Below are 27,459 nucleotides of genomic sequence, written 5' to 3' on the forward strand. Positions count from 1 at the left end.
ATTTATCTTCCTGTCAATCTTGGGATAAACAAAAAATAGTATGATTATTATTTTAAACATGCAAACTATCTCTAAACCCATCTGCACACTGTAATGTCTCACAATTTGTACAGTTGCTTCGGCTGAGACGCATTTCTGTCTGTACTTTTTGGCCTCAACACATTCAAGTCTTCAATAACGGATCTGTGTTCAAATTCAACAAGACAAAGATTTCTTGCCACCTGAACATTGAATACAGCCAGTGGAAAAAAAAACATCCCATTATAGTTGGAAAACTGTTTCCCCTTATAAATAATAAAAATCAGAGTTACTTTAAATAACCTAACTCAAAGAAATATAAAACATGTGACTCCCCCCAATGAGTAATGTTTCAGAATATATTAACCTTGTTTTTATAGCCCAGTAATCCCAATATAAAGCTATTAACTAAAGAAACAATCTTGCAACAAGCCAGCGATATACAGTATTGCACACAAAAACGCTGAACACCTGAAAAAAAAACTTACTTGACTTTAGTTGCACAGATATGAATTATGAAAGCATTTATGGGCAGCGCACACACAGGGCATGTGTATACTGCATTTCTCGCTGACAGGAAGGAAAACGAGAGCCATTTTGAGCGGCTTAGAAGCACAAATGTTTTATTACGCCGCACTGGCAGCGCAGGATCTTTCGCCCGCTGTAAACGGCTCCCCACGGGGCGCTGCGCTCCGGCAAACCGCTGCATTCTTAATTTTTGATACATAATTCTTTTGGAAAAGCATTTTAGCCGCTTTTCTAGAGAGGCACTGTTTTAATAGTGATAAATTATTCTCATAAAGGCGAGCTTTCTTTTTTCCACCTTGAAATGCAGCTGAAGGGGAGCGCTGCTCTGGTGGCGAGCAGTAAACAGCTCTGTGAGATGTAATGAGACATAATGATCTCAGAAGACACACATTGGCTCAGGAACAGCTTGCACTGACTATTATTATTATGTATTGCAAAGTTTAGCCGTGACATGCATCCTCGCCTGCGTTTGCTTGGACTTCAGCCCTTATTTCATCAAAACAATGAGGTTGAATTCACATCGCAAGCCTAAGTGAACAATCTCTGTTTAAATATGTTAATTGTTTTGCAAGATTGATCATTTGATCTCTAAAAATTGGCCCATATTAGAAATAGGTTGACCAATTGTGTTATCAACAAATATTGTCTTTATAACATTTAAATACTGTTATTAATGTACAAAGCTTTGCGACATAACCAGAGAAGTACTACTATATTCAAGTAATTTTTTTATCTATACTTTATCAGTGTTTTTCTTTGGCTAAATTTTATTTCACTACATTCCGATTCACAATATGGACTTTTTACTCTACTACATTTCATAAAAACAAGTTGTTTTTACCTTTACTGCACTGTAAAAATACTTTGCTGCCTTAAAATTTTTTGTTGAATCAACTCGGATTTACAAGTCATTTCAACTTTCTATTATTTATCTTGACTCGAGATGAGTTGTTATAACTACAGGTGAGTTGTTATAACTTATAAATTTGAGTTTTCTCAACTATATTTTATAAGTTGTGACAACTAATTTCTGTTGACATGACTCGTAAATCTGAGTTGATTCAACAAAAAATTTTAAGGCAGCAAAGTTTTTTTTTACAGTGTACTTATATACTCAGGTATACTTTTATTTTTATATCAACTTTTACTTAACCCTTGTGCATTGTTCAAATTTACTACCTTTCGTGTTGTTAGTGGATGAAAACATCCACCAAATTTGGCTGTAAAAATTCATCAGATGAATATTTTTTCCAAACTCCTTCTCACAAATCCGCTAATCAACCTCAGCACTGATCAAAACCACCAAATCCTCACAAAAATTCAATGATTTTAACTCTTTAATTGCCAAGTTTATAAGTGGTGTCACTGATTTGGGGAAAAAACACACACAAAATGACAGATTTTCAATATAAAAAGTGATTGTAAACTTTTATGTGTTTATTACCTTAGAACGAGAACTTTTTATCTACATACCCTGAGGGTCCCCTTACATGGAAGTCACCATTTTGTGCTGCCATTTTTCTACAGAAGCCCTTAAAGGTGCAGTGTGTACATTTTAGCGGCATCTAGTGGTGAGATGCTGGTGAATTGCAACCAATGGCTCAGTCCACTGCTTACCCCTCATTTTTTAATCACATAGAGAAGCTACGGTAGCCAACACCGGACAAACATGTCATCGGAGACAACTCGGTAAAAAATTGTCCATTAAGGGTTTCTGTAGAAACATGGCAGCACAAAATGGCGACATCCATGTAAGGGGACCCTCTTTTTATTTAGATAAAAAGTTCTCGTTCTAAGGTAATAAACACATAAAAGTTCATAATGAAAGGTCTTTATATACCCCTGATAATATAGTTTTGTATATTATTTTGCATTTCTGTCAAGAGATCCTTCTAAAAATAACACACTGCACCTTTAAGTAAAAGTAATTAAGTGCTAGATTTTTTATGTAACTAATTAAATATTAAAATATGTTTAATGTGAAATTGAGTGGAATAAGAAGTATGATATAATGCTTCAAAAAGTTTTGAAGTAAAGCGGGGGGGGGGGGGGGGGGGGGGGTACAAGCAAACTTAAAATGAAACTTTTACTGCAGTAATGCAGGACAGTAAATAGCCATTTATTAGGTGATGAATAATCATTAGGCCTACTGCTTAGCTAAAATGCTGAAAATGTTTCTGTTGAAGTCAACTGTTAAAGCATGAAATAAATGTACGATGAATCTGTGAATTTGTGCATAATATGGGTTTATTATCAGTAACTAATCAAGGTAATAATTCACACGCACACACACACATACACATACACACCAGAGGATGCGTAAGACGTTTTCACTTGTAAAAATTCTGCCATCAATTATTATCCGTCTTTTCATGTTTTAATGATAATAATTGTTTTCGTTCACATGTTTACTTCTAATCATGATCTTACAAGACGAGCATACAAGTTAAAATATGTTATTTTATGTATTTGGTTGTTTTAAACGGAGTTTGAAGAAGAGATAAAGTCTCTTTATCATATGCCACCGGCGCCGCTATTGTCAACTGGCTCCGCCCGCCAAATCTCTCCGCCACTTGACCACACCAAGTAAAGTAAAACTTCATGTTATTCTCCGATGTGCGCAGAGGCAAAGCGCCCATTGGAGAATTATTAATAAGCGTCACTGATTGGTTGAGTTAATTATATTCAATGATGTTTTATTAGCATATCAGAGCTCCATTGGTTAGTTAGTAAGGGCGCCCTTTCTCAGCGTCTGAGAATAAAACTACACATTTATGATGATATGCGGCACACGATAAAGCTGGCAGACAAAAGACCCTCTTCCCCTCTAGTGTGTAAAACACGTACACCTGAACAGAAGAAAGTCATGTTTTACACTTGGTAGGAAGCGCACATTACAGACCAGCCGCCCCTGAAAAACACCCTGATAAAGTACAGATACTTAAAAAAAGTCAAATAAAAAGTACTTTACACCTCTGGATCTAACATACATTTAAAGAGCACATATTTCGTTGCAAAAAAAACAACGTTATTTTGTGTATTTGTACAATGTGTTAGCGTGGTTTGTGGTAAAAAAACACATTATTTTCCACATACCGTACATTTTTGCAGCTCCAGATTTCCCTCTCTTACTAAACGCATGGATTTAAAAAGCGCAGTTTCCCTGATTAGCCAGCAAATTTGTACGTTGTGATTGGCCTGAATACCTCTGACGTCAGCCGGAAATATGACGCTCCCTGCCATGTTTGAAAGATTTAGTTGCTAATAGGAGTTAACTTACAGGCTGCGAGTCTGAAGCGACAGTAATTATGATAATGTCGGTCTTGTCTACATCCCCAATCCCAGGAAGTAAACTGTTGCCTACAACCCGTGTGTTTGTTTTAGTCCAAGAAAAGGGATTTACATTGGAGATGATAACTCGTGTCAACGTGTACTTTGGGGTTTGTACCTTTTGCATATCGTTAACATGTACTAATACACACTTACACACCAAGGAAATGTAAAAATGTGAATCAGACAATAGGTGCTCTTTAAAAATGTATATTTTTGCACATTTCTCTTTAATGTTTCATAAGAGGAAATCCAAAAATGATATGTTAGGGACAATCAAGCGTGTGAATCGATTTAAGTCACTTTTCACACTGCAAAAGTCTGATGGATTTCAATGGGCTCTATCATACACCCGGCGCAATGCAGTGCAATGCGCGACGCAAGTGTCTTTTGCTAGTTTTAACCCGGCGCACTTATAATTTTCATGTTTAGCGCCACGTTGATTAAATAGCAAATGCATTTGCGCCCATTTTTGCACCCATCGGTGTTCTGATCTAAAAACTAGGTGTGTTCAGGCGCATTGTTGGCGCATTGCTATTTTGAGGCAACTAAAATAGACTACACCATTGACCAGCAAAAACCTGGTCTGAAGTCTAAAGTCAATGGCGTAATAGTGTTTTTGTTATTTAATGAGCGCGTTAGAAATTTGCGCCTATAAACGGGACGACAACGCGGGTTTGCTTATTACACACATGGATGTGCAGCAGCAAAAAAAGCTTTTAAATATGAAAAATTAAAGGATTCAAATGTAAAATATTATTTTTGAGTCTCTTGGACATAAACGAGAATCGATTATGAGATATCAGAAGGCGTAAAGAGCTGCTTCACCTGTAGCCTGGTAAGTAAATAAATGCTTTGCTTTAAAGCAACACTATGTAGTTTCCATGTAAAAATGACTTACAGCTCCCCCATGTGGTTGAAAAGCGCAACAGTGCCTGGTATCAGACACTCTTCAGCAGGCAGGGGGAGGGGCGGGGCTGTGTTTCCTACCCTCCACCGCCACTTTCAGAGTGTGCTTGTAGCAGCTAGGAGGCTTCTCAGGTTGCAGCAAAAGTACAATTTGTCCAGTTAAAAGTTGTTCTATCACTGAAATCATTTTAGAGACATTATTTAAAGGTAAAAAAACTACATAGTGTTGCTTTAAACAAATGCATCTGTTTTTAAATGTTTTTTTTAAAATGCTACCTCACGGATTTATTTTATATGACTCTGTACCTGTGGATATGGTGAGATGAGAAACATTTTAAGTAATGCTTTTAAAAAAACTCCTGGCGCTGTCCAAGTGCTGAAACGATTCGGCTCTCCGTACGTTTGTAACTTTATCTCCTGTTTGTTACAAATAAAGAATTTTTAGAATACAAACCTTTTCTTACATACTTGTAAATCATTTTTTGATGACGTTGGATAGCCAAACATTTAAAGCAATTAAAAGCCTGCTTTTTTACTTCCATGACTAAAAGAAAACGGGTTTTAAAGGTTATATTAAAAAAATAACAAGTTCAATACAAGTGAAAAACAACACAATTATTTAACATTATCTTAAACTGGGGATCTTCTTCCTCCACTTAGTATTTCAGTTTACGTCATCTAAATAGGGATTAGACATAGCGCCAGCGCAACTGGCTTTTAAAGGGGATGAGAGCTAAGACTCTCATTGGTTTATTGCACGTTACGCCCAAAACACTCCCATTACTCATTAAAACAATAGGAAAAACCCTTTTCGACCGTGCGCTCGGCGCACAAACCATTTTTCCCGTCGTTAAATTAGCAAAAGTGGATTCAGACACTTTGTATATAGACCGTGCACTTTAGACAATGCTAAAATAGGGCCCAATCAGTAGGGCCCAATTCACTTCAACACATAACAGTGACTCAGATTGGAGCAAAAAGATCTGTCACAAGTGACATTAAATATCTGATTTACACAGATGCAGTGTAAAAACAACCAGAGCGAGGGAAAGAGAAAGATAGAAAGAGAGAGAGAGAAATCTATGGGACCTATCACAGGACAATCACTAAAAATTAAGAAATAGTACATCCATCATAACATCTGTTTGCACTCTGTGTGTGTGTGTCTCTCTCTTTCTCTCTCTCTCTCTCTCTCTCTCTCTCTCTCTCTCTCTCTCTCTCAATAAGGTCCTTCTCCATAAAGATTAAGAGATATTTAGATTATATGGCGTGTAAACACTCAATAACAAGTTTAACAGAATCCCCTGATTACAAATGAAACAGTGTAAGAGATCTTCTATTGTCAGTCAATTACTGACTGGAGGAAACATTAAATGCATGGCAATTACGAGACTACATGGGGTGATTATATTGGACAAATTGACTTTGTAATTGGGTAACAACTCAATGCCCATTCAGTGTGAAATTAATGTTGATTACCCATGAAGGCCTTGCGAGCATTAACTGACTACAAATATGAGCACATTTTAGCTTTGATTGTTTTATGTCACAATGTACTATGGCGTTGTACAGAAGATGTTATTGACAGAAAGGCCAGTGAGTAACAAGGCATACAGGGTAATAATTAAGTAACTTATTTATTTATATTTTATCAGCTGTTCTCTAAAGGGTCTGACTGCCAGGGTTCCCACACCTTAGTTAACTTCAAAATCAAGGACCTTTCAAGGACTTTTCAGGTCCAATACCCTCAAATTCAAGGACTAAATGTGGGGACACATTTCAAGTGAGAGCAAAGTTACATCATGTTACCTTTTAAGATACATTGTTACGGTTCCCTTTCGAGGGAACTCACGCTGCGTCACTGCAGTGACACTTTGGGGACGCCTCCAGCGGTAAGTGCATCTGAATGTGTATATCAAATTCAACCAATGGTGAGACTTAACGACAAAGACATGGTGACGCGAGAGCCAGGAAGTATATCGCTATCTGAAATATTGCCAAAGAAGGCATTACAGGGATGCAGGGAGTATGGCAAAGGAAACGCAGCATCCCGTTCCCTTCTCAGGGAACAACAGTGACATACGTAACTCGAGACGTTTTAATTTGTCAGACACAACTATGCAAAAAAGCATTTTGGTATGAATCAACATTGGCATACAGAAGATATAAGTATTTACCGCAAACAGTTTAGCACGTGTGATTAAAAAGTCTAGATTTTTATGACATTATCCTACACTACACAGGGAATTATATGGATTTTTTCCCAGAAAACTTCTTGCATAAAATAGATTCAAGCACTTTCAATGACTTGTATCTATGTATGTATATTTTCAAAAACTTCCCAGGGCTGGGTTTCCCGATAACGATTGAACTTACGCAGTTGGGTTTTAGTGCTACTTACGAGTCGCTATCCGTTTGTCAAGTGCTGAAATGTCAATAGAAGGACCCGAATTTTTAGCAAAAGCTTGTTTAGGCTAATTATTTTCAGCCGATGTGCACTAAAATTTTTAATATTATTATTCATAATTGTTCAAAGACTTTTAAATGTTTTAATAATTTGTGCATAATGAAATATTATTTTTCGTATTTAGTTAGGAGTCGCCCCACTGTGAAATGCCCTCTGCATTTAATGTTTTAGTTTAGATTATTATTATTATTTGTTTTTATTATCTATGTTAATTTATTATTGTGGATTATTGCATTGTACCGTAAATATTTATTTGGTTTCTTTAATTAGATGCCATTTCCCAAAAAAATTCAAAAATTTTTTAGATGCATCAATCGGTAGGAACCATTTTATCAATTTGCTAGTACTTTTACCAAAATACAAAAAATTTTTTACCAACTTGTACCAAATACGTTTTCCTTCTTTATTAATTTATGTTTAGTGATTTACGTTTGACTTCTCATTTGAATTTTAAATATATTATATTATATATTTAATATAAAATAAACAAAGAAGAACCCAATATATAAATTTACATTCAAAACATTACATTATCGTCATTGCAGGAGTGCAATTTGCTGGTTGTCCTGCAGGTGACCTCGTAACACTGTTGTCTTACGATGCACTTATGAATGAACGATTACTCCAGACCACTCGTAGGTCTACGATGATTTTCAAGTGCTACTTAAGTTACGAAGCTTTTGGGAAACGGCCCGTAATTCTAAGATGATTCGTACGATCGTTTTTACGATCTACTTAGCCTTACGATGCTTTTGGGAAACCCGGCCCAGGGCCTTGAATTCCCCCCCACCCCAGATTCATAAACTTTCAAGAATTTCAAGGACCCGTGAGAACCCTGTACTGCACAGCACTGGTTCATTTCAGATAAATTAGGCATTTACATTGTCTTAAAGGGACAGTTTGTTCTGATGATCACTAAGGAAGATATTTTAAGGAATGTTTGTCACCAAACCATATTCTTTTTTTTCTACTATGGAAATGAATAGGGCTCATAATCGGTTTGGTTATAAACATTCCTCAAAGTTTTCACGACAAAATTTTAAATATACAGCAGAAAAACAGCCTTAGAGAGAGAGTGTGTATGTAAAAATAATCTGGACTTACAGTATAAGTGCACCTCAGGATTAATAAAACCATAACAGTTCCTCACCTAAACTGGGATGACGTGAATGAGCAGGATTGTCTGGTTTATTACTTGACAGAACTGTTCACTGTCCACAATCCACGGGCCTGCTGTTGTCCTGTGATACCAGCCTAGGAAGCCTACACAAGCAGAAGGAGAAACAGATACAGACCGACATAGATACAGAGAGAGAGAAAGAGAGAGAGAGAGAGAGAGAGAGAGAGGACTTTGTGATGATCAAAGTAAGATTCTGTGCTCTTGCGTCTGAGCTCCTCTGGGAGACGTGGTGTGGACTTCGGAGGTAAACGGCCACTGGCTCTGTGATGAAAGAGGACAACTGTGGAAATGGAAATCTGAGGATCACTGAGGCATCTGAACATTCACACGCTTCAACCTCGTCCAGCAGGCTTATGTGCCATGATCTGCAGAGAAGAAACACAAACCCAGACTGCATTTTGCTGAATATCAAACATTAAAACATTGGCACATTTGTGCGATTATCACATTCATAACAGCTCACCACACAAAAGATTCGAGAACATTATGTAATTGTAATATCAAATATTATTATGATTATTATTATAAAAGTCATAACTCCTCTATTCAAATCTTTGTGAAAAGGATAGTTCACCCAAAATGAAAATACTGTCATAATTTACTCAACTTCAAGTTGTTACAGACCTGGATACATTTCTTTGCACCATTGACTTCCATAGTATGAAAACATATACAATATTTTTTATAATCTTCCTTTGTGTTCAGCAGAACAAAGAAATGTATACAGGCTTGTAACAACTTGAGGCTGGGCAAATTATGACATCATATTTTAATTTTATGATTTTAGTGTACAGTAAGCTCTGAATTTAAATGATCTCACCGAGATTATTTATATCTCAGCATCACAGCAAATCCTTCTCCTTTCCAAAAGACGAGCGTAAAGATTTATGAAACTGTCAGATAATCACTCACTGCTCTCCTCGCATCTCTCAGCTTGCAGCGCCGTGTAAGAAATATTTATGTAAAAATACATCCCAGTGTGCTGTGATGTACATGAGTCTCAAGAGTGATGTGGAGTTGTGTTGATTTGAATGAAACATGTAGACTCTTTGTAGCAATTCCCATCATGCACTTGTGTAACGGTTTCATGTCTACATGCTGTGATGGTGTTATACGCAGATCGGTTTTATGCATCTGGGCCTGAGAGAATTCTGGAACCTGCACAGAAAATCCGCTTCAAGAAAAATACCTGCACTGCTTCAATGAACAGGCGACTCTCACTGAACCTCTGACCTCGAAATAAAAGAACAGGTTAGAAATTATAACACACACACAAAATATCATAAAACCGAAGCACACACACTCGCAACCTCGTACCGAAGCACAAACGCTCCCAACCTCGTACAGCAGCACAAACGCTCGCAACCTCGTACAGCAGCACAAACGCTCGCAACCTCATACAGCAGCACAAACGCTCGCAACCTCTTACAGCAGCACAAACGCTCGCAACCTCATACAGCAGCACAAACGCTCGCAACCTCGTACAAAAGCACAAATGCTCGCAACCTTGTACAGCAGCATGCACACACTCGCAAACTCGTACCAAAGCATACACACTCGCAACTTCATACCGAAGCATACACACTCACAACCTTTTACAGCAGCACACACACACCCGCAACCTCGTACAGCAACACACACACTCGCAACCTCGTACAGCAGCACACACACTCGCAACCTTGTACAGCAGCACAAACGGTTGCAAACCCGTACAGCAGCACAAACGCTCGCAACCTCATACAGCAGCACAAACACTTGCAACCTCGTACAGCAGCACAAACGCTCCCAACCTTGTACCGAAGCACACATGCTTGCAACCTCGTACAGCAGCATGCACACACTCGCAACCTCGTAACAAAGCATACACACTCGCAACCTTTTACCGAAGCATACACACTCGCAACCTTTTAGAGCAGCACACACACTCGCAACCTCGTACAGCAGCACACACACTCGCAACCTTGTACAGCAGCACAAACGCTTGCAACCTTGTACAGCAGCACAAACGCTTGCAACCTCGTACAGCAGCACGCACACACTCGCAACCTCGTACCAATGCATACACACTCGCAACTTCATACCGAAGCATACACACTCGCAACCTTTTACAGCAACACACACACACTCGCAACCTCGTACAACAGCACACACACTTGCAACCTTGTACAGCAGCACAAACGCTCGCAACCTCATACAGCAGCATGCACACACTCGCAACCTCGTACCAAAGCATACACACTCGCAACTTCATACCGAAGCATACACACTCGCAACCTTTTACAGCAGCACACACACTCGCAACCTCGTACAGCACACACACTCGCATCCTCGTACAGCAGCACACACACTCGCAACCTTGTACAGCAGCACAAACGCTCGCAAACCCGTACAGCAGCACAAACGCTCGCAACCTCATACAGCAGCACAAACACTTGCAACCTCGTACAGCAGCACAAATGCTCGCAACCTCGAACCGAAGCACAAACGCTCGCAACCTCGTACTGAAGCACACATGCTTGCAACCTCGTACAGCAGCACACAAGCTCGCAACCTCGTACAGCAGCACATACACTTGCAACCTCGTACATCAGCACATACACTTGCAACCTCGTACCGAGGCACACACACTCGCAGCCTCATACCAAAGCGCACAAGCTTGCAACCTTGTACAGCAGTGCACACGCTCACAACCTCGTAGAGCAGCACACACTCTTGCAACCTTGTACAGCAGCACGAACACTCGCAACCTCGTACAGCAGCCTCATACAGCAGCACGAACACTCGCAACCTCGTACAGCAGCACGAACACTCGCAACCTCGTACAGCAGCACGAACACTCGCAACCTCGTACAGCAGCATGAACACTTGCAACCTCGTACAGCAGCATGAACACTTGCAACCTCGTACAGCAGCACAAACACTCGCAACCTCGTACAGCAGCGCACACACCCACAACCTCGTACAGCAGCACACACCACTCACAACCTCGTAAAGCAGCACACTCATTCACAACATTGTACAGCAGCACAAACACTCGCAACCTCGTACAGCAGCACAAACAATTGCAGCCTCGTACAGCAGCACACAAGCTCGCAACCTCATACAGCAGCACACACACTCGCAACCTTGTACCGAAGCACAAACGCTCACAACCACGTACCGAAGCACACACACTTGAATCTTAGTACTGAAGCACAAATGCTCACAACCTCGTACAGCAGCACACACACTTGCAACCTCGTACCGAAGCACAAACACTCGCAACCACGTACCGAAGCACACACACTTGAATCTTAGTACTGAAGCACAAATGCTCACAACCTCGTACAGCAGCACACACACTCGCAACCTTTTACAGCAACACACACACACTCGCAACCTCGTACAACAGCACACACACTTGCAACCTTGTACAGCAGCACAAACGCTCGCAACCTCATACAGCAGCATGCACACACTCGCAACCTCGTACCAAAGCATACACACTCGCAACTTCATACCGAAGCATACACACTCGCAACCTTTTACAGCAGCACACACACTCGCAACCTCGTACAGCACACACACTCGCATCCTCGTACAGCAGCACACACACTCGCAACCTTGTACAGCAGCACAAACGCTCGCAAACCCGTACAGCAGCACAAACGCTCGCAACCTCATACAGCAGCACAAACACTTGCAACCTCGTACAGCAGCACAAATGCTCGCAACCTCGAACCGAAGCACAAACGCTCGCAACCTCGTACTGAAGCACACATGCTTGCAACCTCGTACAGCAGCACACAAGCTCGCAACCTCGTACAGCAGCACATACACTTGCAACCTCGTACATCAGCACATACACTTGCAACCTCGTACCGAGGCACACACACTCGCAGCCTCATACCAAAGCGCACAAGCTTGCAACCTTGTACAGCAGTGCACACGCTCACAACCTCGTAGAGCAGCACACACTCTTGCAACCTTGTACAGCAGCACGAACACTCGCAACCTCGTACAGCAGCCTCATACAGCAGCACGAACACTCGCAACCTCGTACAGCAGCACGAACACTCGCAACCTCGTACAGCAGCACGAACACTCGCAACCTCGTACAGCAGCATGAACACTTGCAACCTCGTACAGCAGCATGAACACTTGCAACCTCGTACAGCAGCACAAACACTCGCAACCTCGTACAGCAGCGCACACACCCACAACCTCGTACAGCAGCACACACCACTCACAACCTCGTAAAGCAGCACACTCATTCACAACATTGTACAGCAGCACAAACACTCGCAACCTCGTACAGCAGCACAAACAATTGCAGCCTCGTACAGCAGCACACAAGCTCGCAACCTCATACAGCAGCACACACACTCGCAACCTTGTACCGAAGCACAAACGCTCACAACCACGTACCGAAGCACACACACTTGAATCTTAGTACTGAAGCACAAATGCTCACAACCTCGTACAGCAGCACACACACTTGCAACCTCGTACCGAAGCACAAACACTCGCAACCACGTACCGAAGCACACACACTTGAATCTTAGTACTGAAGCACAAATGCTCACAACCTCGTACAGCAGCACACACACTCGCAACCTCGTACAGCAGCACACACACTCGCAAACTCATACAGCAGCACACACACTCACAACCTTGTACCGAAGCACAAACGCTCGCAACCACGTACCGAAGCACACACACTCGAATCTTCGTACTGAAGCACAAATGCTCACAACTTCGTACAGCAGCACACACACTCGCAACCTCGCAGCAGCGCACACACACTCGCAACCTCGTACCGAAGCACAAACGCTCGCAACCACATACCGAAGCACACACACTCGAATCTTCGTACCGAAGCACAAATGCTCACAACCTCTTACAGCAGCACAAATGCTCACAACCTCGTACAGCAGCACACACACACACACACACTCGCAGCCTCGTACAGCAGCACACACACACACTCGCAACCTCGTACAGCAGCACACACACACTCGCAACCTCGTACAGCAGCACACACACACTCGCAACCTCGTACAGCAGCACACACACACTCGCAACCTCGTACAGCAGCACACACACTCGCAACCTCGTACAGCAGCACACACGCTCGCAACCTTGTACAGCAACACACGCTCGCAACCTCGTACTGAAGCACACTCACTTACTCACACACACAGCAATGCTTCTATAAGGCTCTCGGGTAAATGGTAAATGGACTGCATTTATATAGCGCTTTTAACAGACCGATGGCCATCCAAAGCGCTTTACAATTAGCCTCACATTCACCCATTCACACGCACATTCATACACCGACGGCGGTGTCAGCCATGCAAGGCGCCAGCCAGCACGTCGGGAGCAGCTGGGGTTAGGTGTCTTGCTCAAGGACACGTCGACACTTGGTCCGGTGGAGCCGGGGATTGAACCACCAACCTTCCGGTTTGTAGACAACCTACATGAACCACTGAGCCACTGCCGCCCCTAGAAGGTAGAAGGTCTGGATCACATAAGCACAAGTAGACTTATTCATAATGATCATCAAATCTCTTGCTCAGATCTTCACAAGGTTATTAATCCATTAAAGTGAAGCACTGAAGCCTGTAAATGAAATAAAATTTTTAAGGACTTACAAAACTCTCCTTTCATCCGCTGATCTCTCTTCTGCAATACTTAATACTAGAAGTTTGTTTAATATGCAGGATCACTCCTTTTCTGCAATACAAACCCATATAATCTTCAGTCTGTAACCATTACCAAAAGAAACACAGAGGTTTCACAAGAAATGTGGGGTTGATGATTAAGCAATACTTAATTCAATATTTGTAAAAAACGTAGACACTGCGTCACAGATTTTATAAGAAATGTAGTCATTCAGATACAGTTTAGTAAAATTAAAGGGAAAAACAAAGTACTCCAAGTATAAAATGAAAAAACAATCTTTGGAAATTTGACTGATTTTCACTCACATCTTACAGCAGGTGAAGTAAGATTGAAGACAAAGCACCTCTATACTGTTCCTCACACAAAGCTATCGTATCATATGTGCAGAAAACTTTTTATTTTGTAACTTTATTTATCGTTATGAAGGTACACAAAATCATACAGAACTGAGAGAATTTTTTTCTTGGATAAACTATTTATTTAAGTTCCATTAGTAAATAATGTTGCTCATGTATCATTATAAATGCATTTTTACTGACAAATCTTTTAAATCTGATACAGTCGGGAAGTCACAGTAATTCCATATTATTCACACATTAGTAATTCAGCCTAAAGAGACAGAGATTCTCCTGACAGTTTCTCCTCAGACTAACCTGAAACTGGGCCAAGTCAAGGTTACCCGTTAAGCCGGGGAAACTCGAGCGCTGTAGCCCGAAATCCTCCTGCATACTATAAGCAGAGCCATAGGCAGCGAGGGTTTGATCTGTCGAGATATATTCTAGAAGTGTTAACACAGAGCCGTTGACATGAGGGCTTACAAGATCTTAAACTCAACCACTGGATGAACCATCTCGGTTGACTGATGCTCTACATCCATCTCTATACACCATACACAGCTTCTCTTGCCAAGTGCATCTCTTTAGGTCAGGACTCTTTCTCTCTCTGTCGGTCTTTTATTCGCACTCCTTTTTTCAATGGTGTGGGTTATGATTCTGGTGAAGCTTCACTCTTGCATGAAAGTCATGTTCTTTACTCAATGGCTGTGAGATTGAAGGTCGCCCCAGGCTGAAGGCCCTGCCAAAATCTCCACACCCTCAGTGGGACCAACACACAATGACCTGATGCTCACACACACACACACACACACACACACACGATAGCCTTTCTGCTCATCTCGTCACCTTACTCCCTTTGCTGAAGAAATGCTAATGCACTAACAAACTTCAGACTCCAGAGGAGATTCGATTGGTTTCTCCACCCCAATTGATTTTCCGGATTCAATATCAACTCTCATTTTCATTTAACATTTCACTTACTACAAATAAACACAAGTAAAATCAGAATTATTATTATAAAATGCATTTTTATTAGGGATGCACCGATATGGAAATTTTGGCCGATACCGATAACCGATAACTCTTTATATTTGGGGGCCGATAACCGATATATATATATATATAGGCCAATAAATATTCATATTATTTTCACAAAGAAAAACTCCCAGACCGCGGACATCTTGTCTTTGCGCTAGACTAGCATACTCTTCTTAAGCCCGCAACACATGTCATCTTCGTGCTGTGTCACAAAAAGCACCAATCAAAACTCCACATGGCCAGCAATGAGCAAGTGAAGTGGTTCAACAAACCAAAATAATCCATCATTTATCGGCTTTCATTTATCAGCCTAATTTTGCTATCAGACCGATAACCGATAATAAAAAATAAGCAGTTATCGGCCGATAACGATATGTCGGCCGATATATCGTGCATCCCTAATTTTTATTTTATTTCTAATTATGGTTTATTAAAGTGCTTCGTTAGATTATTTCTGCGATCTTGACAGAAGACAACTCCAGGCCGGATCTGCACCGGATCCAGGCCGAAGTCAGCAAATCTGAAATTAATTTCCATGAGAAATGGCCCTTAAAATCTTACATAATTAATGTATGATCAAACTCTAAGCAACATAGTGTTTATCAACACAGAACAAAACTGAGTAAAACTGAGTATTACAACGTGTTGCTGTACAAAAGCAAATAAGTGAAATAACATTCCTACACGTGTTCACTTAATTAAAACTCTCCAGCCGTTGATTCCTCCTCCCCAGCTGATCGGCTCGCATGCGATATTTACTCTCCCAGACCTTTGCATGCATTGAGCGAGACACGGATTCCTCCCTGGATCATCTCGGTTCTTATCCTTCCACACGCGAACAACACGCAATTTATGCGAGAATGAAAAAAGATGCCAAAAATCCTCCCTACATCCCTCACCTCCACCCACAACCGATGGGAAGGCCAACGCGGGGCTATTGTTGGCTGTCGTCCTATCATTAGCACTAACCTTGAGCTCTGGCTGTGAGCTGTAATGCGAACAGAGCCGTGTGAGAGGCAGAGGCCGCCTGCAGTGAATTATTAATGAACAGCATCAGGTCACTCGCTCTCTTCCGGATCTTTAGGAAACCGGGTGCCGCTCGAAGGCATTCAGGGCTTCACACACCAACACGCACACACCTATGAAGGTAAAAGAGATCAACTGACTTTAGACTACTAGCCAAATTATAATCCATTAAGCTCAACTGATGAGTCCTAGTCTTGCTATATGTGCCATAAGTGATGCGAAAACTTTTAAACTGATCTAATGACAAAGATTTTGAGTTTTAAGAAGTTGGGACAGACAGTAGCTGCAGTACATTGTGGGATAAATGTGAACGTTCTAAATAAATAGTGAACATATCTGTACACAATGTTTGTATTTGCAGAAAAATTATGTTTGACATGTGTTCAGCTTTAGTTTCATTTACCTGTTGAATAAACATAAAAATACACTTGTACATATTTGAATAGACTAACATCGCTTTGCTGTCATCGCAAGTCATTTTGGATAAAAGCATTTGCTGAATGCATATATTGTAATGTAAAAATGTCTAAAGAGATGTGAGCAAAGCTTTCACATCATTTGTGTGAAAAACCATCTGCTTTGATATTTTGTATCAACGCAATGTCATTAAAGCAGTTTAATGTGTGGATAAAAGAATCAGGAAAAAAATTCCTCAACATTATGACTTAAAAGACTGTTTGACTGTCCTTTTCCAAGCCACTTTTCTCCATTTACACTTTCAACTTTTTTAAAGGTTAATTCTTCACACCAAGCAATCACGTCACTTCAGAAGACCACACGAGTCATATGAACTTTAACTGTGTGTAGCATCAGACTGCCTGCAATAAATACATGTATGAATGTGACAGATGACGATTGTATTTGTTTGCTGTTCTAGTGCTAATCATTTAATACTGAGAGACATTATGAGAAGGAGAATACCTGCAGATTTAAATACAGAAAACACTCAAAGAGCAATGACGGTCTCCTCCAGACAGCAGGTGGCATAATTGAACGAGACACCGGAAAGATGCGGGTGTGTGTCTGTTTGTGTGTGTGTGTGTGTCTTGTGTGTGTAAGCTGAGGAATGATATTACTAAGCTTGTATATAAGACTTTTCATATGCAGCATGTTGTTTAACAAATAAACTTTGGTGCAAAATAAAGAACTGAAACCAGAAACAATTGAGAAAACCTATTTTGAATGATGTAATTCATACTTTAGGGTGTCAAAATAAGCTTTATAAGTTATATGAAGAGTTCAGATGCAAAATCCGCTAAACCCCACCTACGTCAAAAATTATGATTGTATCCGAATGCTCTCGTCTCGACACGATTTCAGAAATACAGTTTTTTAGGCAGAATCCATTAAGGGTGTTTTCACATATAGTTCATTTTAAAAGAACCAAACCCAGTTCACCTAAAGTGAACCAGAAAAGGAACTAGCCGAATGTGACCTCAGTCCTTTTGGTGTTCACAATAAAGTGGACTCAAAAGAGGACCCAGTTCTTTTTTTAGTCCTCTTCAGAACTAAAGTGATCTCAGACCCTTTCTTGTTCACATCAGGGAACTACACTAACCTTTTCCATTGGTGGCACTTGCGCTACTAACTTTTCAGTTACTGGCGCAAAACATAATTTGGTCGCACAAATTAGTTATATTATGGATAATAATGAACAATAATGAAACTGTATTGCATACAGATGTGCTTTGCCATCTTTTAAACCACATGCCGCCTTGTTTTTTTTAACGTTGCAGTGTTTCCCACAGATCTGAAATTTACTTGTGGTGGTAGCCTGTGAAAAGGGCAATCATTACCCACCGACAAAAAAATGGTCTACTATACATGTGACAAAGAACTAATAATGTGTGACACAACACAATATTTTGATTTATTGAACATTAATATTAATTTCACAATATAGTTCATTAATCTAACCACCCCAAACTTTCTTTGAACAAAGATGACACAGTTTGTCAAAGCACCACAAAAACACTACTGTATTTGCACTGATATATGAAGCAATTAGATGACCCCTTTATATTCAAACTCAACATATACAATACTATGTATAGTATATTAATAGACAGTGCAGGTCTATTATAAATGTGACTGGTGTTATGATGGTTATAATTTCTATTAGAAAGGCACTTTTACTGCTTCTGCTCTATCTTTCTTTTTCTCTCTTAAGGGCGATTTATAGTCGTGCGTAGGTCCTACGGCGTAGCTACGGCGTAGGCTATCCGTAGCCTGTGCGTAGCTCTGCGTAGCCTGACGCGCACCTCACAAAATTTCTAACAGCGCGTCGGCTCTACGCGGACCGTAAGCGCAGTGATTGGTCCACCAGAACCCCTCCCGTCAGGTAAAAAAAACTGTGTCATAGGTATTTCCGTTTGAGACGGTGAAAACAAAGATGAGCCAAGTTGAGGAGTGATTTAACTCAAACTGAAACATAAGTCGCTGTTTATTTACTTCCATCATTGCTGGTCTTCTCAAATTATACATAACAAGTTGCTATTTCTTCTTCGTTTGTGGGTTTACTTGCTTAGCTTCTTCTTCTGTGACGACTTCTGCTGCTACTGTGGTTACACGCGTGATTACTGCCAACCAGCGGTTTCGCGTGTGTTTGCACGTCGACGCGGACGGCAACGCACAAGTATAAATGAAAACCGACGCGGAACCTACGCCGTCGCTGCTACGCCGTAGGACCTACGCACGACTATAAATCGCCCTTTACCGATTAAAAAACCTTAATTCACTCATTATTTCAGATTTAAAAGTCTACTTGCGGTCCCGGTGACAGGTGAATTTACTTACAGCTTTACGTTTTTTATATCTTGAGTCAGCTTGAGCTTTGCTCGTTCACTGCAATGCTTAGCATTCCTTTTTTTCTACCATATCTGTGCAAACTTTTTAGAAAAGATATGGTTTATAGTAATAAGATTATAAAAAATTAGAGAAAGAAAATGAAGCGCGTGGTCGTAACGAGCCAATTGTGATGATCGCCATAAACCGGAGGCACGCTGAAACTGCCCTCGAGCTTTAGCGCGGTAGCGCTCGCTGCCGTTCTCCGATCGACTCGAGTTTTACACAAAATATTAATCAGACTTGGGACCCGAAGTAATTAAACTAGGACCGACCCCGACGCGACTGACCATTTAAAATATAAACCCGGAACCGCACGGGTATTCCATGAAGACCCAATGGTAAAACTCTGCTCAAGTTCAGACACATGGAAGGATACAATGTGACACTTGCTTCGCGTCGCACCGACCCAATTCATTGAGAAACAGAAAGCACGCGAACGCTCACCGTGTTGAAGGCTCAGAGCACGTTATATAAAGGTATTCTTAAAATACACATTTGTGTTTTAATAAATGCTAATAGTAAATCATAGCATACTGCCTAAAACATAACGTAGGTACAAAAATAATCAGTGATACATTTGCGACCCATTAAAAATTAGGGTCGCAATGGCATTTCAAAAGGTCGCATATGCGACCAAAATGGTCGCACTGTAGTTCCCTGACATCACAACTTCATAAGAACTCAGACCCCAGCTTTCTGTGCAGCAGTTTATTTTGACACAATGTCAAAACCACACGCAAAACGAACCAGGACCTCATTGATTTCACATATCAAAAAGAAATCGAACCACAAAAGAACCCAAAAGCGAACCGTACTCAGACCACCTCCAGACGTGGTCTGAGTTCGGTTCGCTTTTGGGTCCTTTTAGGGGGGTCTGAGATCACTTGATTTGTTCACATATACACCCTGAACTGCTCTGAGAGCGTTTGGAGGGCTCAAACGAACCAGGTGTGAAAACACCCTAAGAGTCTGATGCAACTTATGCAAATTAACAAGAAATCATGCCAGTCGGCAGACACTCTTAGTAGGTTTTGCATTTGAACTCTTCAAATGTAAATATGTATGAATAGACGGTTTCAGCAGTAACAACATAAACAAATGACTTTTGTGAATAAACTTAACTTCCAGTAAACTCTGCAGAGAATCAGTAACAACAGAGTCCTTTAAGAGTAGTTTATTTCTGATAACAAGCGAAATAAACAACAATTGGATTACCTCAAATTATGGATGAGTAACGATTAATCGCGATTAATCTATAGCAGAATAAAAGTTTTTGTTTACATCATATGTGTGTGTGTGTGTGTGTGTGTGTGTTTGTGTGGTGTGTGTGTGTGTGTGTGTTTGTGTGCGTGTGTGTGTGTGTGTGTGTGTGTGTGTGTGTGTGTGTGTGTGTGTGTGTGTGTGTGTGTGTGTGTGTGAACTGTGTGTAATAACTTTGTATAGATAAATGCACACACATGCATGTATATATTTAAGAAATGTTTACATGTGTATATACATTTGTATATTTATGTATAATTTAAATTATATATAAATATAAATACTTAATATATAAATATTTTTTTCTTAAAATTATACATGCACGTGTGCATATTTATATATACATAATTATTATACACAGTTCACCAGTGTTGGGAACGTTACTTTAAAAAATTAGGGTAATTAGGGTAATAGTTAATAATTACTTCTCACAAATAGTAACTGAATTAGTAACTGCAATACATTATTATAAAAGTAATTAATTACCAGGAAAAGTAATTACTGGATTACTTAAAAAATTTTTAATATTTCAAATAACTTGAATGCCCCTTACAAAATTAAATATGTTAAATGACTAAAATGGATACTAAAGAGAAATCATAAATTTTGTGGCAGCATGTGCGGTGCTTTATTAGATCACAATTACTTGCCACAGACGTGGAGAGACCTGTTCTTCATGGGCATAAGTTGCACATTACACAAACATTCTTGCCTTTCACCTCAACAATGGAAAAGTAGTGCTTTATACTTTGTGTTTGCTTGTTGTACTTGCCATCACGATGTTGCCGGTGTTTTCCGAGTGATTGATGCGCGATGACCGGGCTGCATGTCAGTGCTTTGAGATGGGGCACTGCAGCAGCACCGCTGCCCGTTGAGAAGAAAAAAAGACGCGTATTTTCATGTCAGACTACAAAAGTCTCTAACTACGCCAGAAAAGATAGCTAGATTTGTCCTATAAAGTCGCTAAAGTGAGAGAAAGTTGCTAAATCTAGCGACAAAGTGACCAAGTTGCTTAGACTTTTTTACACTGCTCGCTCGGACTTGGACTGTGCGAGTGCGCATGTCTGTTAGTGAACTCTGCCTCTGATTGGCTAACGATGGAAATTAAGCCAATCATCATCAGCTATGTGGTTCTCCCACCCCCTCACACACACACACCAATCATCATCAGTTATGTTTCTCACAACACACACACACACACACAAGAGAAAAACAGTGTTTGGCTGAGAGAGCGAGCATACATGGGTGAAAATCACTACAGTGAGATCAACTTTAGTAACGCGCAGCATTTTTATGTCAGTAACGATAACGCTGTTATAACGGGGGAAACGGTAATTTATTTGATTACTCGTTACTGAAAAAAATAACGCAGTTACTAACGCGGATTACTTATAACGCCGTTATTCCCATCACTGCAGTTCACACACATATATGATGTAAACAAAAACTTTTATTCTGATATAGATTAATCGCGATTAATCGTTATGTATCCCTACCTCAAATCATACTGTAGCTAAAAAGTATCAAAAACTACACTGAGCTAACATTTTTGTGTTAAAAAGTGTACTATATAATGTATACATTCAGATTGGCCACTGAACCTCCCTTCACATAGCAACAATCCATGATTGCCGTCTCCTCGTCTTTAGGAAACCAAAACATTTGTTATTTTCAAAGTGGTATTTGTTCCAGAGTTCAGTTTAGCCACAAGTCAGACCATTAAACAAACAGAGACCGGAAGTAAAGTTTCGCCCAGACGTGTAACCATGTCAACACACATGCGTCATGATTTTCAACGTCAGATCTGCAAAAAATAATAATTGCTGAGATTTTATTTTTGTCAGAATCCAATAAATAAATGTATGGCCATGGAAGATGAATTAATTGAAAAATTGTTCAAAGACTTTACTCTAAAAACGAATGTATTTTAAAACAATATAACCAGTTTTATTTTTGGGACAACAAACTAAATGCATTGTCCCAAACCAGACAAATCTCTGTGTTATAGTTGGGGTGACACATTTTGTGCTACTTTTAACACATCTTGTGTTGTCGCTTTTATTTAGAAATGAACACAACATGACATGTGTTAAATAGCATAACACAAACAAAATGTAAAAAATAAACACATCCTTTTTAGAGTGCTGCTTTAGATTAGAGGTCGACTGGTTCTACTAATTCCGATTGAAGTTGGTCACTACTTGCCGAAGACCAATTAATCGGCTGATGGTTTTTAAAATGGATACGGGATAAAAAACTAAAATAACAATAAAAGTGAAACAGTGCTGAGATGTATTAGAAAAGTAATAAAACAACAGTACAGAACCACAAATGTGCTAAATGAAATAAATGTATAAATAAAAATAGTTATTAATTTTATTAAGAAGTATTGAAGTAAATACTTCTGTGAAATACTCCCACTGGTAAAATTCAAATTACATAAATGTCTATTATATGTGTAGTCTTGTACTTTAGTTTAAACATTTAATGATTATCCAACCAAAATAACAAAAGATGTATTACAGTGATGATAAATAAAAACTTAAATTAGCTTTTGATTTGTTGGATAACATATCCCAAAACTACATATAATTCACTTTCTCTAGTCATTAACTTAAAAATCTGGATAAATCTTTGATAAAAGTAACCAGCTGGATATAAACAAATGCAAATTGATGGCAATAATCATGACATTAAACATTTGGGTTTGGATTTATCTGCATGTATTTTTGTGTAACTGTTTGAGGTACTACTAATGTTATTGTCCTGTCAGCCTTGACAACAAACTTAGGTTTCTGCTGTCGTTTCTTTGCTTATGCAGCATTTATTCAGCAAATTAATTAATTCATAATGATATGAAGCAACGAACGTACTCGGAAAAACCATCGGCATGGATTTTTTGCCTATAGCCGATTGTTCCATTAATTAACTATCGGTGCCGATTAATCGGCAAAACCGATCAATCAGTCTACCTCTATTTTAGACATCTATCTCTTATTGCTCAGTGAAATCCTGTGTGTGTGTGTGTGTGTGTCCGGCTGTATGATTAAATAAATTTGGCACGAGCTGGATGAAGCTCAGTCTCTGGATCATCTACATCCTCGGAGCTGATCTGTGTCCTGTTAAATTGCTTACATTCTGACCAGCAAACAAGCACACACAAACATACATCACTAACTTAATATGTCACAAATCAAATAACACAAGATTAGAGACGATTAACTGAACAAACTTTACAGGCCTTTACACCATCATGCAACATGGTGTTATAAAACAGGTCCTCTCATCCTTCTGCCCCCAAAACCAGTATTAAGCATTTTTAATCAATTTAACTTCTGCACTTCCGATTCTGTAATGAAACAGGATATTCAATTGGAAAAAGCAGAACAGGAATCTAATTAAATAATTAATTAATAGCGTTTCGTAGCATAATGTAGTCAAAGCCGAACGAGTCCTGCAATGGATTGTGGGAGATTTATCATCACACACTACTGAAGAGCTATCTGAGAAGGACCGAAGTTGAAAGTCGCAATGTTAACACATTTGTCACATTTATTCTTATTTGAACAAAAAATATGAACAATGTAAAAATATCGTTCACCAAAAAGACTTTTTAAGTATATACAGTAAATATAACAAAATGGATCCATTGGGAGTTTCACAGAAGAAGCTTTGAGAAACACTGCATTCAGTGTTTGTTTTAAATGAACTGCTTCTTCAATAACTGAACTGTAGAAAATCCTATGAATGCGAACGCGCTCAAAAATCAATACAAAGATCTAAAGTATTGATGAAATATGGTGAGGATAAGAATCAAAATATATGGATCTACGATTGTACCGTGACTTCTAACAGAAAGAAAATACGTGACGGGTAACTAAAATGAAACAGAATTAAATTTCTGCTGTAAACACATTAAGATGCTCCTCACTGTTGAGTCTTTTCCGTTATGCACACCGACTGTAAACTGCAGCAAAGACGTGCACAATGCAAAAAATTGCTGCATACACAACAATAAGAACAATAGCATGGGATAGGCTTGTGTTTGCTCAGCATATTAAGATGGTGCTTCTTTAGGGGCAAAGCACACACAGCTTTAATCACACATACACTTAAACAAAAGGAAGATATCTGGAAAAGAAATGAGTCTTGAGTCCTTAATTGGGTGTTTACGCAGTGCAGACTGTAGATGCGAATTAGTAATGAATAGAGACACGGTAATAATCATGGTAAGAAATCCCTGTCCTCCGAGGTTAAGAGACAGAAAAGAATAAATGAACGTGTAAACCAACCAACCATTTAAATTACAAAAAAACAGCTTTTACATTCAGTTTCGCACGGCAATTTTTTTTTTTACTTAGCATTTTTGTCTTGTTTTTAGTAAAAATATCAAAAAATTCTTAAATTAAGATGTATGTTCTTAATGAGCAAAATGACCTAGGAAAATAAATCCAGTTTTTAGACAAAACATATGAACTTTAAGTAAATTAGTGCTTAAAACAAGCAAAAAAAAATCTGCCAATGGAACAAGAAAAATTTTCTTGAATTAAGTGTTTATAAAAAAAGTTAACTTATTTTAAGAAAAATTTTCTTATTCCATTGGCAGATTTTTTTGATTTTTTTAAGCACTAATTTACTTAAAGTTTATAGTTTTTGTCTAAAAACTAGACTTATTTAGATCATTTTGCTCATCAAGAAAATCCATCTTAATTTAAGAATTTTTAGATATTTTTACTGAAAACAAGACAAAAATACTATGTAAGAAAGTCATTTTTTTGCTGTGTATACAATGTATAATAATACAGCCCACCAGCTATTATAACAAAAGATTACATTACATCAATTTAAAATATGAATGATATAAAGTATGTTAATAACATGAATCTGTTCACCACAGGTTTGTGTGATGATTCGTTAAAGGGACGGATGCATTCACCGCAACCTGTTTTCATCATTATCTTTGTCTGCAAAAGACAAGCTTGCACGGTCATCAGATTTGTTGCTATGCAAGTGATGCTTTTGTTCACATGGGCTCCATTTTGCTTATCCTCAAAACATCCCGGATAAAAAAGTGAGAGACAGAAAGAGACTTGGATATGATATTTACACAAAACTTTTGCTGATCGGAAGAGCATCTACATGCACAGCGAGGTTGTTCAAATTAAATACCGTTTTTATCATACCTGAAAAGACATTTCAACAATAAACACCAACATTCTGAGGTTGTATTGAAATACATTGATCAAAACCAAGCACCCACAGAAATGGTGTTAGTGTGAATCAACTTTGAATGTTTACATGCGATTTCCATACATGTTGACCTCAGAGTCTGGAGGATGTTGGAGAGGGGACCAATCCATATAATTAAACAATCACCAAAACTCATGGGTCTGGCTTGTAACCCAAAAGTTGCCGGTTCGAGTCTCTGGACTGTGGTGCACTTAAACAAATCAACTAAACTCCAGTTGCTCCCTTTGTGTGCACGGCTTGCATTGCGTGTGTTCATTACTCACTGGGATGGGTTAAATGCAAAGGTCACATTTCGATTATGGATTACCATAGTTGACACAACGTCACACTTTCTTTTCCTTTCTTAAACTATACCATTCATTTGTGCTGCGTTTGTGTTGATTTGTGCCGAGTAAACGAGCATTTGTGCTGGTTTGAGATATTATGTTTTTGGCTGTGTGACATTAATTTTCAATCCCATGTCGTCCAAATCACCCCGAACAAATGCCGTTCGGTGCAGTTACTTCACTTTGTAAGATTGGCTAAACAAACATTTTCGGAAGTGGTGACTCTCCACCCCATGTCATCCAAATCAAAGTGCCGTTTTTCGTTTGTGCTTGATTTGTGCGACGAATAGACAAAAATATTGATCATTATGAGCCAACAAAAAAATTGCAAAAAGAAATTGCTAGAAAAATGCTGTACAGATGTGTGTGTGTGTGGCATTTATCACATTTTACATGGTTATGTAATAGTCTCATGTTTACTGGCAGCCCAGAGCTACTACGAAAATCATTTTAACCTTCTGAATCAACCCCTTAATTTAGTAAATTAGAGCTAATTTGCCAAACTCAGCCAAACTGGGCCGTGTAAATGTATTCACTGGTAATGTGCCAATGCTATTTAGGGATTTAACTCAATCATCTCCTTCATTTACAAAGCCAAGAGGGCAATTACTGCGGTAAGGGTGGCTGAACCAATAAAGCAACGGATAATTCTGCAATTACTCATTTTAAACTGTGTGGCAATTTGCAAACATTAATTACATTTCGGTAATTGAGCCGTTAGCTCAATGGGTGTGTTACAGGACCGAGAGCTTTACTGTTTGTCAAACTGTGTGCTGTGTCCAACCTGAAAATCATCAACAACTTTAAAGCTACTTAAGTGGTCAACAGTTATATCATACAATTTAAAAATACGTTATACATATATGAAGAGTTTCGTTGCAAAACAAGATAACTTTGTTTTTTTAATTTTTCAGAAATCTCGTTTTTTGGTTGTGCATTCCGATTAATATCAATTCAACTGCAGTTGGTTTGTTTTGATTTAAACCTTCATAACTTAAAAAATACAGCTAAGTTGCACCATAAAACAAAATAATAACATGACAACATAATAATAAACATGTTTTGACAAAACGAAACAAAACTCTTCATAAACCTGATAAGTTAACTCAACTCAAACCATTTGAAGAAACCAATTGCCTCAAACCATTAAAAGGTCTCGTTTTTTTCCGTGTTTTTGAAACTTTGATTGTGTTTACAATGCACAATATAACGTGTTCATGTTTCATGTGAAAAAAACGCATTATTTATCACACAATTTACTTATCTCTATAGTGCTGTGCT

General features: G+C 39.1%; 1 long non-coding RNA gene across 1 annotated transcript in view; it reads right to left on the minus strand.

Annotated features, from left to right (window-relative positions):
• Positions 1 to 14,576: 14,576 nt before the first annotated feature.
• LOC129414515 (uncharacterized) overlaps positions 14,577 to 27,459 on the minus strand; it is a 39,470-nt gene continuing 26,587 nt past the window's right edge. The window contains exons 3-4 of the long non-coding RNA XR_008634414.2: positions 16,439 to 16,608; positions 14,577 to 15,214 (exon numbers count right to left, since the gene is read on the minus strand). This is a non-coding gene — a long non-coding RNA (uncharacterized lncRNA). The remainder of the gene's footprint in view (positions 15,215 to 16,438; positions 16,609 to 27,459) is intronic.

This window comes from Misgurnus anguillicaudatus, chromosome 5 (assembly GCF_027580225.2).
Source record: "Misgurnus anguillicaudatus chromosome 5, ASM2758022v2, whole genome shotgun sequence".
Lineage (NCBI taxonomy): Eukaryota > Metazoa > Chordata > Actinopteri > Cypriniformes > Cobitidae > Misgurnus > Misgurnus anguillicaudatus.